The 17,600-nt window shown below is 39.1% G+C and overlaps 1 protein-coding gene across 1 annotated transcript in view; it reads left to right on the top strand.

Annotated features, from left to right (window-relative positions):
• LOC121960311 (uncharacterized) overlaps positions 1-17,531 on the top strand; it is a 46,397-nt gene extending 28,866 nt beyond the window's left edge. Inside the window, exon 12 of the mRNA XM_088071356.1 lies at positions 16,184-17,531. The gene's annotated coding sequence lies outside the window, so the exon portion shown is untranslated. The remainder of the gene's footprint in view (positions 1-16,183) is intronic.
• Positions 17,532-17,600: the final 69 nt, after the last annotated feature.

Here is a 17,600-nt window from a genome sequence, read left to right as displayed (position 1 = left end):
CAAAATTAAAATCAAGTGTTGTTCCATGATGTTGCAATTGCAGTGTGAGAGATGGAGAGGAAACAGGAGAGTTGGACAAGTAGTTGGAGTACAGTTGAGTAAAAGCATCCCTCTCCAAACTCCCTCCACCCTCTATAGTTGACATACTCTCACTCTGTCTTTTAAACACTTTCAACCACTCGTCCTCCTATTCTGTCTCTCCTATCGCTCCCCTCCATCTCTCCCGCTCTCCTCTCTCTGGGACTGCAGTCATTAATTTCAACATCACGGAACAACACTTGACCTGTTTTTAGCTGCCGGGGTAATGGCCCTGTCTCCGGTGGCGTCCGCTTGGGAGGAAGAAGAAGAGGAGAAATCGTAGGGGGAGAGGCAGAGGGACGGAAGGAATGAGATGAGGGGAGAGGTCAGAAAAGAGGAGAGGAAGGAAGGTGTATAGGAAGAATTGCTGGAAATAAACAGTCACTCATATGTTTTCACCAGCCATTATTCTGTAATCGCACTTTCATTCCTAACTTACTTTTGTGTAACATTTGTCTTGCATTGAAATACATCCCTAATATACAATTTTAACATAAGAATTATTAATTTAGAATTTATTCAGTTAATTGTATGTTATCCATTTTTAACACTTCAAATGCACATAAACAAAATACAGACATCCAAGCAGCTTTGCACCGGATATGAACTCAGACCTTTAAGAATCTACCACACAGACACACACACACACACACACACACACACAATCCCTCTCTCTCTTCAAAATCCCCCCTCATTGCAATTTCAATCAAATTCCGACAATGTTTTTATCACCTCCTCCCCTCCAGGAAATCAAGCCACCTAGGTTGGATGCTGTGCTGGTGTTTTTTTTCTCCTTAGTGTGGGGATGACATACCCTATCTACATTACTTTGCCTCTGACTGGCATACCCTGACATTCTTACCCCAATGGTGCATTTCCACAGGGGCAGTATTGGACATGACGGGTAGGACCGCTTCACAGCATGAGACACTTGATAGGCATGCCACTAGGCACGAGAATTTGATATTGTCATTTGGAAATTTGCCAGAGTTCACCAAAGTTTCTGAAAACATTTGTGGTGAGAAATAGGCTTTGCAGTTGCTGAATCTGTCTTCATTTTGAATCAACAATGGTTGGCTTCAACATTTTCTGGAATTTCCAGAGACAGGAAGTCGCTCTAGATGTCCCTGATTTGCATAAATTAATGTATTGCACAGCTCCTCGCATAGAAAATGAATGTGAACTGTGGAAATGTCAGATTCTGTGGACAAGTTTAATGACCTTAACCAATCTCACTCCTTTTGCCTAAACCTATACCAATCCAACCAACAGAGGCAATGAGGAATAGCCAATCAGAGGGAGAGTAGGGGGGGTTATGGGGTTGTATGTAGTTTGATGCGCATAATGATGTGGGTGTGTCTCTTGATCAGCTCAATAATCTTTGAGTGCATGGTAGCGGCTGCTTGGTTGGCAATGTGGCAATATGAAAATGTGAAAGTACAGTCTGTAGTTCGAGCAAGAGCCAGCAAAGCATCGCCCAATGACGTACAATTTGCGTACATTGGTCTGTGTGTGTATGTGGGGGTGTTGGTACTGCTTAGATGGAGGAAAGTTTACCACAGTTCATCTTCACAGACTACCCACATTGTTTTGATACAAACATAGTTGGAAATTGTGAACAAATGTATTTTGGGACTGAAGTCACATTGTTTGTCAAGCCATAACCCTAATGTTGGGAAATAAGATATTTCTTTTAGAATGTGTTACACACACTATTTGCATTTTATTTTACGTTCACTTTTAGCCAAACTGAGTGGCTAGCTTCCACTCCCCGGATTGAATCTTTAAAAATGTCACAAATCTTGGACACAGTGAGTTTGCAGCATGGCAGACCGGGGAACCATCCAGACTGCATTCTTACCCTCAATCTGTGCCATTTGCTTGGTGTTACAAAGCTCTGTGAAAAGTATGTTTATCTTCAGCTGTTAGGAAAGCTGGCTTCCCAACACGCTCCGATATAGACGCAACAATAGCAGGCCTGTTTCTTCCACAGCCTTAGCCGTGCTCACACAGTTTGAATTAAGAGGTCAGGCCACTTTTTCTACTAGACCCTTTTCACTCCTGACCATAACTGTCCATTCGACTAAGCAAACAAGGAAAATGGTAGTCAGGCAGAATATTTCAGTTTGTCACATTATTTCAGATATAGCCCTATCTAATAGAATTCCGACGCGTTAAGAAAGTTAAGAAACCTGTGATAGTCATGCACCATCTTACTGAAATCTTTGCCTTTTCCTTATTTCATTGACCCAATTCACGTGTAATCGATAATTATATGAATGCAGAATATGCACAGTAAATATTTAGCGTTTAGACTCTGACCTTGTCACTCCCCAGGGGATACAACAAACTTGAAAAAAAATGGACATTGTGATATTGAAATTGCACAGCTTTAAGTCCATATTGGTGTGTGTGGTCTACTTGGAGCAGTGTTGGTTGTAGCAGCAGGAAGAACCTGCACAGTTGCTCCTTCACACACTTTGGGTGAAGTAGTCTGTAACTGAAGGAGCTTTCCAGTGCAGTCAGAGTGTCACACGTGGGGTGGGAGTCCTTCTCCAGCATGGATGACAGCTCAGCGATCATCCCCTTTTCTCCCACCTCTTGTACTAGATCAAGAGGGCATCCCAGGACAGAACTGGCCTTCCTTATTGGTTTGTCAAGTCTCTTCCTGTCTGCAGTCGTGACGTTGCCGTCCCAGCAGACCACTCCATAGAAAATGGCTGATGCAACAAACGTGTCAAAAAAAGGTCCCCAGGAGTGCTCTCTGTACTCAAAAAGACCTGAGTCGCCTGAGCAGGTAGAATTTGCTCTGTGGTTGAGTTTTGCAGGCAACCTGAAATGCTATTTAAGTCTAGCATTACATAGCCCTTCACATTCATTTTGTTTATTTTCTGTTTATTCTTCACAAAATCACTCTTAGGCTTGGTCTCCATTCTGCCTATAACATCAGATGGAGTGACTGAAAACATTGAGCAGCTTCACAGATTTATAACTTTTGCTTTGGATGTGTGAATAGATAGTAGTTACATCACTTTATCCTGTCCAAAAAATAAACCCTTCTAATACAGAAAAGATTAAATTTCCATTTAAAAGTATTATACATATTTTCTTCTACAGGCAAAAAAATGAATTAAAAATGTGACTACTCTTTACATTAAACGGATACTGACGTCGAAATCGAGTACTTGAGTACCATCCCTAATACATACACAAGAACCCCCAACACACAACAAACAGTACTGGATGGAAAATGTCCCATTACAAAATAAGACAGACTGTTTAATTGGGTCTTCAAGACTTCAAGGCCCTTTTGTCTAGTGTGGAAAAAATGGAAACTAAAACAAATATGGATCAATAATCCCAAAAAAAAGAAACATGATTCAACTGTCAGATAGGCAAAAATTGATAAATCAGATTGAACTATGTAAAATGTTGGTCAGGGACAATAAATTCATAATGCAGTTGTTGCATCAGAAAAAAGATTTCACTGTGTTTCACAAGTTTGCTTTTCAACCCCCTGCCATGAACACAAAACTGACCTCTGATAAAGAAGCACATAAAAATCCCTTTTTCTCCGTTCCAGTCAGCCTTCACATGTAAGAGTGTCATATTAATTCAATGCTACATTGTTGTGTCCTCCATGCTGTGTTTTGTTCCTCAGAACTTTTCCCAGTGGGAGTGTAGGAGGAGATGTTTGTCTTCGCACAATTAGAGAAAATGGCAACAGAACATGGAGAGTTACAGCAAAACTCTCTCGAAAAGAAAACACATTTCTCCTGAAGAATAGGGCTTAGTGTTTGGCTGCTTCTGGTGGAATAAGTAGGAGTTGGATTGTGAGTTCCAGTGAACTTTCCAGTGTTTTATCCTCCTGAGGTTTCGGATGGTTTCAGGATTTGAAGCTGAAATAAAGTAATAAAAGACTGCCCACAACCCTGAATGTGATAAACAGGGTGAAAATCAAGTGCAAAGGAGGCGGGCAATATTCCCAGCAGGAGACAACAAATGAGACACGAGGCCCAAAATATTATCAAGTGTTTCCTGGCAACCACAAGTTTCAGTGCCATTAAAGCACAATGCTGAGGCGAATGCGTGACAGGCTTAAGGCATAATTCATGGGAAACATTTTGAAGAAAGAGGCATTTCCCCTGCAGCTACAACGGGAGCTGGTTAGTGGAACATATCTGATACAGAGAATACAGTCCCCTAAAAAAAACAAAATCACTCAAACTATCTTTGGTTCCAAGAATTTGGGCCGCCCTCCATATTATGTAAGTTCCTGTATCTAACAGCCCAATATTTCTGTAAATATCGCCCAAAGTTGCTCTTTCGAGAGCGTCGGCTATTAATAGACAGCATATAAAAGCAAAGGGCATGGGCAGTATTGCTTGCAGCATGAACAGACAGTATCCATGGCAAAGTCAGTGTGGATAACACTGTGTGCTTTAAAAGAGCAAAAATATCATGTCATATCAGCCACAAAACAATGAGATTACATGAGAGGTCCAGTAAATGTGACTTGACCCTCACATCTGAAACAATGATATTTAGTCCTCCGATTGGAATTTACGACAGCAGAAACGAAGGCAGTGTACAATTCGATTAAACAGAATGAAAATGTGACTTTCAGACAATGTGATGTTGCTGTTACCTGTGACGGCAGAAAGCAGTTTGGCCTTTATCTAGTGAGGAACATGTACAGTACGCTCTTTTACAGCAAGTCATCTGTCTATATGTCAAAATTTTATGAATCCAGCATACAGTATTCATTTATTTGTACATTGGAAGTGTAATAATTGAAAACGAAAATTACATTCAAATCAGAGAACAGCTTAATTTTCCCATTTGAAACCACTTTCTGACAGCAAGGTAAAGTTGTGAAAATATTCTAAATATTATTAAATATTCTAAATAATATTCTCTATAGTTTATACTTAAGCCTTTGAAACCTGGAGCGACATCACTTTTGTTGTGCTGCTTTTAGACACCTTTTATATATGTTTAAACCTTGAGCCCTGAGCAAATTGGTTTGGTTTCTTTCAGAAAAATGGGGATAAGGCAATGAGCAAAATGTTCCACATATTACAAGAAACTAATAGATTTAGAAAATTATTTTCAAAAAGCCAGTAAAAAAGATCCAGCGGGGGAAAGAAAAAACTTGGGAAAACTATGTTTTTACGTATCATAATTGTTTAAATTTATGTTATGAAATCATTGTAATTTTTTAAGCACTTTAATGGGTCATTTCCTTGTTTGTTTTTTACTTTTCTACTTTTTTCTTTTACGATTTTAGGTATTTTTCTTGTACTTTTTTTAATAATTTCTTGCTGATTTCTTGCTAATTTGGGGGTCATTTCGTCTATTGTTGCTTAATGCCTTCTTCCCATGTTTTTGAAAGAAATCAAACCCATTTTCTCAGGTTTCAAAGGGCTTCACTGATATTGCTGATATTTTTTAGGTGTTGCTGAATCAGCCTGCTTTGGGGGTGTGCTGACTGGCATCTACTATATTGTCTATTGATAAGTGTCCCATCCAGCCCCACTTCAGAAAATCTGAACTATCCCTTTAATTCCACTAAATTAAACCCATGGTTACGCATATAAAGTCAAGGTTGTTCGTTGTCTCCTTAGTCATCTCAGTTGATTTGTTTTTATTTTTTATTCTAGAGAAGGCGGTATGTGCTCTGTTGATTTCCAAAATTATAAATAACGTGCTTGCATCAGATTTATGACTGTACAGCCCTCGCCTCCATCTCCTTCTCAGTGTTCTTATCGTTCCAAGGATTCAAGCTGGTTATCTTCCATCTCCAAGCTCAATTCCCCACCCGCCTTGTGCACTTTAACGTTGCATGATTTTTTATGTAAAAATACACCCATCTTAGTCAAGCAGCCCACATGGATGGAGAAAGTCATCGCTCCAAAGAAATAAACATCATTCTTTATTTGGATATGGGGGTGTTAACGATAAAGGATGCTTTAGTAATCACATCAGTCCCTGGAAGCCGGGAGTCAAATTTCAGAATAAGTTAACCAAAGGCTTTCCTTGGAAGAATTAACAACTGTTTTCAATGGTCTATCTTAAAACTATCTATTCTATAGCCCTATTCATATTACTATAGTATTACCAGGGGGACTTCATGTGATTTAGACACACACACACACACACACACACACACACACACACACACACACACACACACACACACACACATATCTGTGTTTCACCAGTGGTGATGTACAGTGGAAAGCTTTTTTTCTTTCTTTCTTTCTTCTTTTTTTTTTTTAAATATGATTTAAACAAACAGATGGATCTGAGTTAGCTCTGATGGGTCTCAATGCTGTGTAGAGAGTGGAACTGCCCAGTGTTTTGACAACCAAAATTTCCAAGCCCTGGTAGTCTGAAAAATGTCCCATTGCTCCAGAGACCCTACAGTTAGACAACTGTACATTTCTTACTCCAGATACATTAGGCCTACATTTGTCTATAAAGTTATGGTGAATGTGTGGTTAGGTTTAGGCTCAAAAACCCCTCGGTTGTGGTTAGGAAAAAAATAATGGTTTGGCTTAAAAAACCCACATTTGGTGGCACAAAAGTCACTGGAAAACCAGTGACAGTTTGGTGGCTCATATGCTACTGGGAAATGGTGCAAAAGGGTCAGTAAAAACAACAAGGATCTGTGGCTAAGGGCTTCTGTTTTGGGGATAACAGGCTGTCACTTGTCTGAAAAACTGCTTGCTCTGTTTTAGCGAAGCGTCTTGGACCTCCAACCTATTTTCAGAACAACAAGTTGTTGCCAAGGTCACTCACGAGGCTCCCTAAATGTTGTTTTCACTTGTAGTATATCTGAACACTTTTTAACACTCCATTAGCCAGAGTTCACTCTCTCGCTGTATATTAGGATGGGGTGGTAGACCAGTTGCAGTTCAGTGAAGTAAAATAACTGTTTTTGTCAATGTAGTCTGGCGTTATCATGCCATGCCATCCCATGTGACATATGATACGATATACTTTATTGTCCTCGTAGGGAAATTTGTTGAAAGATCACTTTAAATTAAAGTTTGGTAACAATGTACATCTAACACGTTCATTTGAATTCTGTGGTGCGTTTTCTTACAGCATGAGAGGAGGAAGCACACAGGAAGTGACAACTTGTTACGACACACAGGACACAGTATGATTCAGTTCCATTGTACTGTGGAAGATTGTGATAACACCTCGAGCCTTAAGTTTCATATTGAGCACAGAGGGGGGAAATGGTTCAGTCGTGTGTTGAGTAACTTTCGTCATGTTGGCTGTTAAGCAATTGGGCAACTGTCTCATGCTACACACAAACACACACACACACACACACTCACTCACACACAGAGGAAATTCACTTAAATGTGACCGTGTCACATTAACAAGGACACTCCGCTTCCTCTCGTCCCTCCCCCATTCATCTCCTGTCTTCCTCTCCTCCCTCCTCCTCTTCTTGTATACTCCATCACTGGTCAGCTGCCCTTCATGTTGGGTTTTGGATAAACGGGCCAAAATATATGATATGAGACACAAGTCAACATGAGTTCAGCATGGTCTAGTAGTCTGCTTAATGTGTGTGTGGGTGTATGCTTATCTAGATGTGTGCGTGCTTGCTTGTCTACATGTGTGTTCCGGTGTGTTTGTGTGTCTGTACCTGTCGTCACCAGTCATATTTGCTCCACTCGTTGCCTTAGTAACCACCGTTTCCGGCTCTGTCACAGTTTCTCAAACAAAAACATGACAGATTGATGACGTCAACTTGTGTGTCAAGTCAGATGCACCTCTGCGACATTAGACAATGGAGAGATTGGTTCATATTAGCAACGGCAAATATCCAGTTTTAGCATCCAGACACATAAATTAGATGTATGTTTTGCTAACAAACTGCAGGAGAAAGGCACATAAGAGTGTTTGTGTACAGATGTGGGAAGGGTTTCAGCGGCGGTCTGTTTCCTGTCTTTAATCCCCGTGTCTGTTCTGCTCACACTGCCACATGTCAGACAAACACACTCAACACGCACAAGTTGTGCTTTAGTCCTGCGCGCTTTTGACCTGCAGATAATCCTCCACAGAGTCTTCATTCATAGTCATTCATTCACAAACGCACCGAGGAGCCAAGCCACTGATATAAATAACGGAAAAGCCTTTTTTGAAACTTGGGGTTAAGAAGATGTCATTAAGTGTTAGTTGTCAACAAACAGCAAAAATTATCAAAATGTTTTGAATTAGGAATTTAGTTTTTCTTTCTTTTCTGTCCTCTTTTGTCAAATCTACATGCAGAGACATATTCACCCAAGACATTTTGTTACATACATACAGATACTGTGCGCCTTCAGAGTACTGAATTATATGCAAAAACAAGGCATTTTGTCATTTATTTGAACTCCTATCCTACTTTATAGTTTGAGTGTTTATTTTTCTGTAACTGTCTTGTCTGTAGTAATTCTCAAAAGTACTTAATTTACCTTCAATGATGGTGTTAGTTTTCACTGATAATGACAAAACATATGAGCTATATGTGTTAATTTTGCACAAAAACTAATAGAGGAACTGGAAACTTTGTTTGCAAGGTTTTAATATATTTACAACGAAAGCAGCCGATTACACCATTAAAATAGCAAAATTTTGCAGCAATGTAATTTAAATAGATTGTAACTTGGTGCATACTTTGTATAGAGTTCAGCTTAACTTTGACACATCTTGACATCTTGACTGACCTTCAGGGTAACACAAAGCTGGAGTCCAAAAATGTAGATGAAACTGGAGTCAGTGGCACAAACCTGTTTTTTGAATAAAGTGTGTGAATTTATTGTGTCCATTAGCAACTGAGAAATGAAGTCTGAAAATTTGCAGTTAGCAAACTGGCTAGTTAAGAGAGCTTTTACCTCTCCTTAGTAGCATTTTTTTTGAATGAACTGATGAACAGTTCAGAGAACAAAAGACAATGGGGAGTCAACACGAGATCCCCAGGAACGCCGCTCAGCCTTGCTTCCAATTTCCCAGTGGTCACATGGGTATTGCAGCAAAAAACATTCTCTGTGGTCCAAAGAGCATTTTTCCCTGTAGCGCATAGTTATAAAAGATGTCTGTAAAACAGTTTACAGAACACAGTTTTAGAACAATTTCAAACAAGGTCAATTATAACTCTTTCTGTTTTGAATTTTTATCCATGGAGGTTCTGTATTTGTAAAACTTTCTTTGAGTTGAGAAAGTCATTTAAAAATCTGTGATGTCATCACAATGGAAAGTTTTTGAGCCAGGCGTGAAGACGCAGGCAGGGCCAGTGGAAGAAATGCTACTGTGCATAATCAGTCAGCTGTAGACCAAGCCAGAAACTTTTTTGGCACATATGCCAGGCGAGTAATTCGCATTAGACTAACAAAGCACCATCTGATTGTCTGGTATCCAGATGTAATAACACATCCATAGTAAACACACTGTAAATTAAAAATGATTGACTGGTGCAAGCATGTTCCTGGCTGGCTAGTGTGTTTGTTTGCAGTAGCTAGCCCTGCCATTAGTTTCTATGCCACCAAGAGTCTTTAACTACATATTATGTGAAAACACACAGATGATTGTTTCATATCATCACATTATCCAAATTTGATGCCTGATTGTACCTTCACCCTGCTCATTGGCATTGCCACTGTCTGTAAAGACCTCAGTACCAGCTTGTGGACATTGCCCAGACTGCCACATAGAAAAACAAGCAGCCTGGACTTGTGCCAGAGCTGTGAGAGTGTGAGGGGAAGATACTTTAAAAAAAACTTAGCCAGGCTTTGATCATGAACTTCTCTCCTATTCTCATTTACTAAACCAATATTTGTAGACCCTGTTTGCCTCATAGTTTGAAAGTTTGATTGCTGCAGGCGTAACAGGAATGTTTGGCTGCACACAAGCCCCTGGGTTTCAGATGTTTGAGTATAATATGAATAGGTTTGAATATGATCTCACCGTTTCATCCTGTGCTACTTTGACTATTCAAACACACAGTGAGCTTTGCATGAGGAATAAGTGTTTGTTTTTTGAGCGTGTCAGCACAAAAGAGAGGGAGGCAGAAGAATGAAAAGAAAGAAGTTTACACTGTAAGGTCATGTTTACTATTTGCCACAATTTGATTAGAAAATATCAAGTTAAAGTCACAACTTCTTGTGTTTTTTTTTTTTGCCAGGTTACCATTAATATATATATATATATATATATATATATATATATATATATATATATATATATATATATATATATATATATATATATATGTTCTTTTTTTCAACTTTTATAGTTAGATAAAGGTTTAAATTAAAAAATAATCCACATTTACCACAATCTGAAGCTCATTCAGGTCAAAAGTCAGGGACTGTCGAATAGCAAAGGGCACTTAAGGCTGGGAAGGAAGTCTGGAACTTAACGACCAAATAGGAGACTCACAATTCCCATTCACAATAACCAGTGGGAGTAAAGAAGCAATAAGGCACGTGCATGTGTGTGTGTGTGCAGACAGAGCATGTGAGGTCCAAGAAGGGATTCAGTACAATGACCTTGTATCTGTGTATCTGTGTGTGTGTGTGTGTGTGTGTGTGTGTGTGTGTGTGTGTGTGTGTGTGTGTGTGTGTGTGTGTGTGTGTGTGTGTGTGTGTGTGTGTGCGTGTGTGTGTGTGTTTAGTAAGTAGGTCCATTTCAATGGGGATAAGTAGCTGGTGACCTGTTTTATTACTCATTAACCCACAGAGTCTCCACAAACAGCTTTGGACAAACATGACATCAGTCCCCCCAAAAACACTGACCAAAAGCATGACTAACATGTTGCTTTATCCAACACATCATCCCAGGTTTCTATGAATACATTCATATGTTTAAATGCTTTTTAATGTATAAATTCCTTTGTAAAATAAAAAATCAAATTTGACATAAGTAGACATTACTTTATTTTACGGGGTCACAATATCAGACATTTAAAATCTATTGACATGTGGTACTGTGTGTGTGTGTGTGTGTGTGTGTGTGTGTGTGTGTGTGTGTGTGTGTGTGAGCCAAAACAGTCATTTACCTCAAATCTTTTGAACATGTTTTCTCACTTACCCCTTCAAACCATAGCAGATACTATCTTGCGCAACTGAAACACATTACTGTATTTATTTTTTTATTTAAGGCTCTGAGCAGCACAAACAGAATTCAACTCTATTCTATTGAGAGGGCGGTATGTTTTTTTTTTTTTTTTTTTTGCAAGGTACCATAAACTAGTCTTTTTTGATTACTTAAAGCTTAATGAATTTCAATAATAATAACACAACCCCCAAGCGACACCAGAGAGAATAAAACTAAAAATAAAATGAATGAAATAGGTAAGGATCGACGAATACTAAAAGATGAAATAAAAGCAAATAGACAAAAGCACTAATGAGCCTGGTGGGTGTGACATGTACCAAAACAAAGGCCTCTAGTATGACATGTAATATATGTGCGGCAGTGCTTTGTACAACAGTCATCAGTCAATCATTTACCATTCCCATTATGTGGCGGCTGATCTCGACCTCTGCTAGGAGGGTAAGGAGCTTCCGAATCTCCTCGTTTTCCAAATTTGCAGACATTTCTGCCATTGTTTTTCCCTCTTTGAGTTAGCTGCTAACTGCTGTCAACTACTTTTTAAATCTACCACAGCAGGTTGCATGCGTAACACATCGTCAAAACGTCACGCCCACGCCAACCGCAATCCCGTCCTGCTGGTTATCCCTTTAACACAGAAGTTATTGTGGCGCTGTTAGTACCTCTGCTACCAGCTTAAAGATGACACAATCCTGTCCACCCATTCTGTATTAGTGCCTTGGCGAGGCGACCTAATGGCGTGAAATTCCTGCCTCAACAAGGAATTGTAAAAGGGACTTAAGAGACACCTGTTGCGTATTTTTTCATAACTTGTCAAAAAATACCAAGATGGTCCAAGAGTCCTTTTGATGCCCTTAACCAACATGCAAAGTAGCACCCACCAACAAAATGTGGTTTGTTTTTATTTTTGAACAAGAGTGGGAAAATTCTAATCTTTATGATTTGTTAGTTCCAGTGGAAAGGTTTAAGCGCTCGTCAGCCACGAGAATTTGCCTCTGAGAGAAAATATGGATCCACTCCAAGCAGAGTAACAACCCCCACCACACCACTCACTCACTTCCGCTGCTCAGCTCACCCTGCCTCCATCCTTCGCCCTCTTTCTCTCTCTACCTTTTTTCCTATTTATTTTTCTCCCCTCTGTGTCTTTACTGTCATCATTTTACTATCACACATTCACTTTTTATTTTCCTCTTCCACACACATAGCTCTGCCTCTCTCCTTCATCCCTCTTTCCCTGCCTCCGTCGACACACTCGCGCAGACACATGACAAACGACACATACTCATTCATGAAAATGTTGCGGCACTCAGTCAAGGCTTAACCACTGGATTATGGGATTAGAGAGTGGGACAGATCTAGAACGCACACACATGCATTACAAACTCTCATACAAATCTGAGTGTGTGCTGTGTGCTGTGTGTTGTGTGTAGTGTTGCGGTGTGTTGGTGTGGTAATTATCTGGCCTTGTGGACTTTATTTGTACTCAGTGTTTGCAAGATTTCTTTTCTGAAACAACAGAAGTTTACTGTATTATTACTGACTACTGTTTATTGCGTATATAAAAGCAATACCACAGTTACATTATGTACTATTTATCTACAGCCCAATGAAAAGGATAGTGTGGAATATGAGATGAACACTTATTTAACCTACTTTTGCTGGGGTGTCCCCAGAAATTTCCCATAAATGTAGCCAGATGGGGCCACAAACAATCTTGTTGCACACGAAAACCGAATGCCATAACTAAATTTCACGAATGCCATGAGGTTTTTAAAGTATAGGCCTATTGGCTAGTTGAAAATTATACCAATGTGGAGAGTTTGTGAATCAGATATACGTCGGTTTCTTATTTTACAGTTAATATTACTAATTATGTGATGTGCATGGACTGATACCAGTAACACAAGTTGCACTATAATCCTTTTTTAGTATGTTGTGTATCTGTTTATAAAAAATGTCAGGCGATACATTGTTCTTCAAACTAGTTAGTTTCCTTTTTCCGTAAAAAAAGGCAAATACACAGCTTTTATTTGAAGGACTATATTGATTGTAAGGAACAAAAACTTAAGTGGGAACAAGTGTACTTAAATTTAGTGGCGACTCGTGGGTACCAATACAACCCAATATTATCAGTAGTGGTTATCAGTGCTGGGCAGAAACATGTTAATGCATTACAGTAATAATATTACATTTTCCAGTAACAAAGAATGTAACTAAACAGTGTAACTAATTTTACCGCTACTTGTTACTTTTCAAAATAGTAACAAGTAAAGAGTATGTACTTTTTTAGAGTGATGAGCCCAACAGTTCAGGAACCCCTTTAAAAATGGCCATATCAGCTGTTCCCTTGTCAAAATTTAGCTGAAGTTTGTAGCATTATTTTGCATTAGTTTGACAAACTGTGCTGACATGGTTGGTACCCAGGTTGTTTTACGAAATACCACTACCTTTGCACTTGCTTGAGAAAAATGCTTGCATGTACTGTGCATTATATGTGCGTGTTGCTTGTTTCAAATCAGTGCTTGACAATCTGCATAATGATGTCCAAAAGTGTGCCAATTATATTTACTCACATTAACATTATTGCTTTGAATGTTTGATTGTTTTTGGAGGGGCTATGTAAGAGCTGTCGAGGGGACTACAAATGAAAAGTAGCATTTTTGGCTAACTCCACCTCACTGACAGAAATGTAAAACTGTGATATGCACCGTGCCTTTAAATAGAAAATAAAAATTCACAACACAGACAGAGAAAATGATAAAGGGAAAAGAAAACAAGACAGAGTGACAGATTAAAGAGGAGAAAATCAAGAGAAAAAAAGGAGCACGAAAGATATTTACCAACACTGATGTGTGCAAAGCTGATAAACCAAATATCCTCTCTCTCTCTCTCTCTCTCTCTCTCTCTCTCTCTCTCTCTCTCTCTCTCTCTCTCTCTCTCTCTCTCTCTCTCTCTCTCTCATCCACTGTATTGATGGATGACGGCATGCGGGCGAGGGATGTGAGGGGATGAATGGATGGACACGGGAGAGCAGAGGGAGGGAGGGATGACATCAGTGCAGAGTCTGTTTTCAGCCAATCCCCTCACAGCCCCCTGCCTGCTTTCTCCGCCCTCCCACACCTCTCCGTTGTTGCTACGGCAGCAGCACCATCCCGTCTGTGTGAGGCATTGTTTAGGGTTGGTAGTAATGCGGCGTGGTTGGTGTGTGTTTATATGGGACACCAGAGGCTGCAGTCCACAAGTAATCACCTCTTTTTTCTTACTCAATCATCCAGCCCTCATCTTCCCTCCTCCCTTGCTCTTGTTGTCATCCCTCATCTCCTCCTGCACTTTATCCCTATTTTCATCATTGTCTCATCTTCCATCTTCCATCTCACCTCTCTGTCTTCAAGGTCCTTTCATTCATGATTTGTTCTTGCTGCAGTCTTTCTGCCAAGTATTCACACTTTATGTTTACATGCAGCAAACTTGATATACACATTTACATGCACAAAGGATATTACAGTGTATATCATATTACGTTTTCTGCATGGTCACTTTTTTTTACTTGGAAAATGTGGATATATTGCACAAAATTTGGTCCAAAAGGCATGTGAATCCACAGACAAAGGCACTTTTCTCCACACAGGGCAGGTTGGGTCACTGAATCGTCTGATGAGAATGATGTAGTCTGACTCACCACATGTAGACTGTAGCTATAAACCTGCCATTGGTCGCCTATTTAGACCTTCTTTCTGCCTCCCTTATGCTATCTACATGTTGCCATTTTCAAAATCGGCTTCACTAGAGGAAATATTGAAAAAAAAATGGTAAGCTCTGAAAGATTTCGATCATGAAATGATAATAATGTCTGCTTTTTTCTTTCGGTGAATTGTTGTAAATATCTACAATGATCAAAAAAACTTGTAAACGCACCTCAACAAACCCCAGAGTTTGCCTCGCAGGACTTTCATGCTCGTTTATCCATTTTCTGACATGACCAATCAGAGTTTATTTGCCAAGAGTTTATTTTCTGATATGGTGGCGACATCCCACATTGACTTCACAAATGCACCGATCTGTTCCACTTCTCACAAGCTTCTCTGATATAGTCGTACTAATTTACAGGTTTTTGGGGCCTATTTTTTGGAAGAGAATTAGCCATTTTGTTGACAGTGCTTACCACCGAGTATACAAAGCAAGTCCCTCCGCTTCACTATTTTACAAGAGCACCGTCACTGCATCCAGACAGCGATTGGCTTAAAGCAATACAAACAAGCCAGAGCATTTTTTTCCCCCATAACAGAATGATAACGTGCGCTTCCACCTGACAGAATTCCCTACTCCACATTAAATAACATTTATACAGGAAGTAGTCTATTTCGATAGGTATTTGTACCTGACAGAATTACCTACTCCACATTTAATTTTATTTATAGAGGAAGAAGTTCACTCTGACAGATATTTGTACTTGACAGAATGACACACGGTAGTCCATTCAGATAGATATTCATAGATAATATTAGACAATGTCATATAATACAAAAAGGGACTGCTTCCGTTTTCATAGAAATATCTACAAATATGTATCATATTATATTTTAACATGCAACATTTCCTCTTTTGTGGTTTGGCTTTTGCTTACTGTTGAGTCTTGACAGACTTTTTATTTTTTCTATACCGTGTCAGACAGGAAGCATAAGAATTTCAGCAGTTTCATTCTGATCATCTGCTAACAAGTATCATGTGGATATTGCTGTCAGTTCATATTTGTATTACATAAGTTACGTCTTTGAATATTCATTAATAATTCAGATATAAAAAACAAAAGTTGAGCATAAAGGTCTGTAGACAAAACATTCACAGATCCATATGGCCATTTCCTGTATGTAAACACATACTTTTATGTTTTCCCACATAGGCCCAGTCATAAAAAAAAATCTGAGAATAGGACAGTATGAAATATATCATTTGTTATGTAGTCTGATTATCTGTCTGTCTCTTTCAGCTGGAGTGTCTGCCTATTTTGCAGCCAGTCTGTTTGTGTCAGGGTGTCTGCGTTTCATCTGCTGCTGTGCTGCTCTCTTTCCTCTCGTAACCATGGAAATGGGATCAACATGCAAATACCTGAGCACGTTCGCTAAGGCTGTGTGATAGGAGATGCAAATTGTGTTTCCGCTTGTAGGATTACACACCCACACACACAGATGCACACTCATACGTATACGCACGCACACACAAACGTTACTCTGAGCACGTAAGCACACCCACCTGCAGTCCAGCACATTTCTCAGAACATTAAACCACAGACATATTTAGTACAGTAGGTGAAGGAGCAGTGCTCAACCTTAAATACACACATTAACAACAGTGTGTAGGATTTAAGGGCATCCAATGGCGGAAATGGTAGCCTATATAATATTCATAGCTAGGTTTTCTTTAGTGTATAATCACCTGAAACTAAGAATTGTTGTGTTTTTGTCACCTTAGAATTAGCTGTTTAAAGCTCCTTATGGAGCAGGTCCTCTTCCATTGAGTCTGCCATGTTGGAGCTCAGAACGGACAAACCAGCCATTGGCTGTATTTAGGGCCACTCACATTTCATGACGGTCACTGTAGTTGTTCTACATCCATGGCACATGGGGGAGAAATTTTAGTTCTGCAACCTCACCTAGATGCCACTAAATCCTATACATAGGATTTAGCTAAAACCTACAGCTAAAACCTATATTTGGGGGGAATTTTCAGTGTCACTCCCTGGACTTCCTGCACTCTGGTGAATATATCTAGCAATGTTACCTTTTCCTCATCAATTAATAGTAAAAATAGCTTTAATTTTGTCTAAATAAAAGTCCTCTGTACTTAAATGTTTTTATTGGGGGGTACAAATATGCATAGAAATAGGGTGACATTTTGCAACAGCTAAGCTTTACAATGAATGTCTTATCAATGAATACACAAAATAACCCAAAAGCGATGCATATTTGTTTCTGAAAAGGCATCTGATAAGGAAAAAAAGGTCACATGGATGTGAGATAATAGAACAGGGTGTAGCATCACATATGAACCACAATAACTAAAAAGTGAAATGACAGCATTCTTGCATACAATTAGCTAAGGTTATAAAATTCTAAAAACAAATACTATACTATACTATATACTACAAGTACTATTCCAATATCTTTAATTGGGTGTAACTGTGCATCAAATTACTATGAAACAATTTAATACTCGTCTCACCCTTTTGAAAAATGTAAAAATCATGCATCTATGCCTATGATTTTTACAGTGATTTGATCCACTTTCATATTGAAAATATTTATCAATGAATGTTTAAAGACTTGAATAAAGCACGAAAATAAAATAGGAAAAAAAATGGAGCATCTCTATTTAAAAAAAATAGAGCTCATTCTTTTATTTTTTCA

This window comes from Plectropomus leopardus, chromosome 20 (genome assembly GCF_026936395.1).
Source record: "Plectropomus leopardus strain MGB_pleo_1.0 chromosome 20, ASM2693639v1, whole genome shotgun sequence".
Taxonomy (NCBI): domain Eukaryota; kingdom Metazoa; phylum Chordata; class Actinopteri; order Perciformes; family Serranidae; genus Plectropomus; species Plectropomus leopardus.
This window is presented reverse-complemented; position numbering and strand designations above follow the sequence as displayed.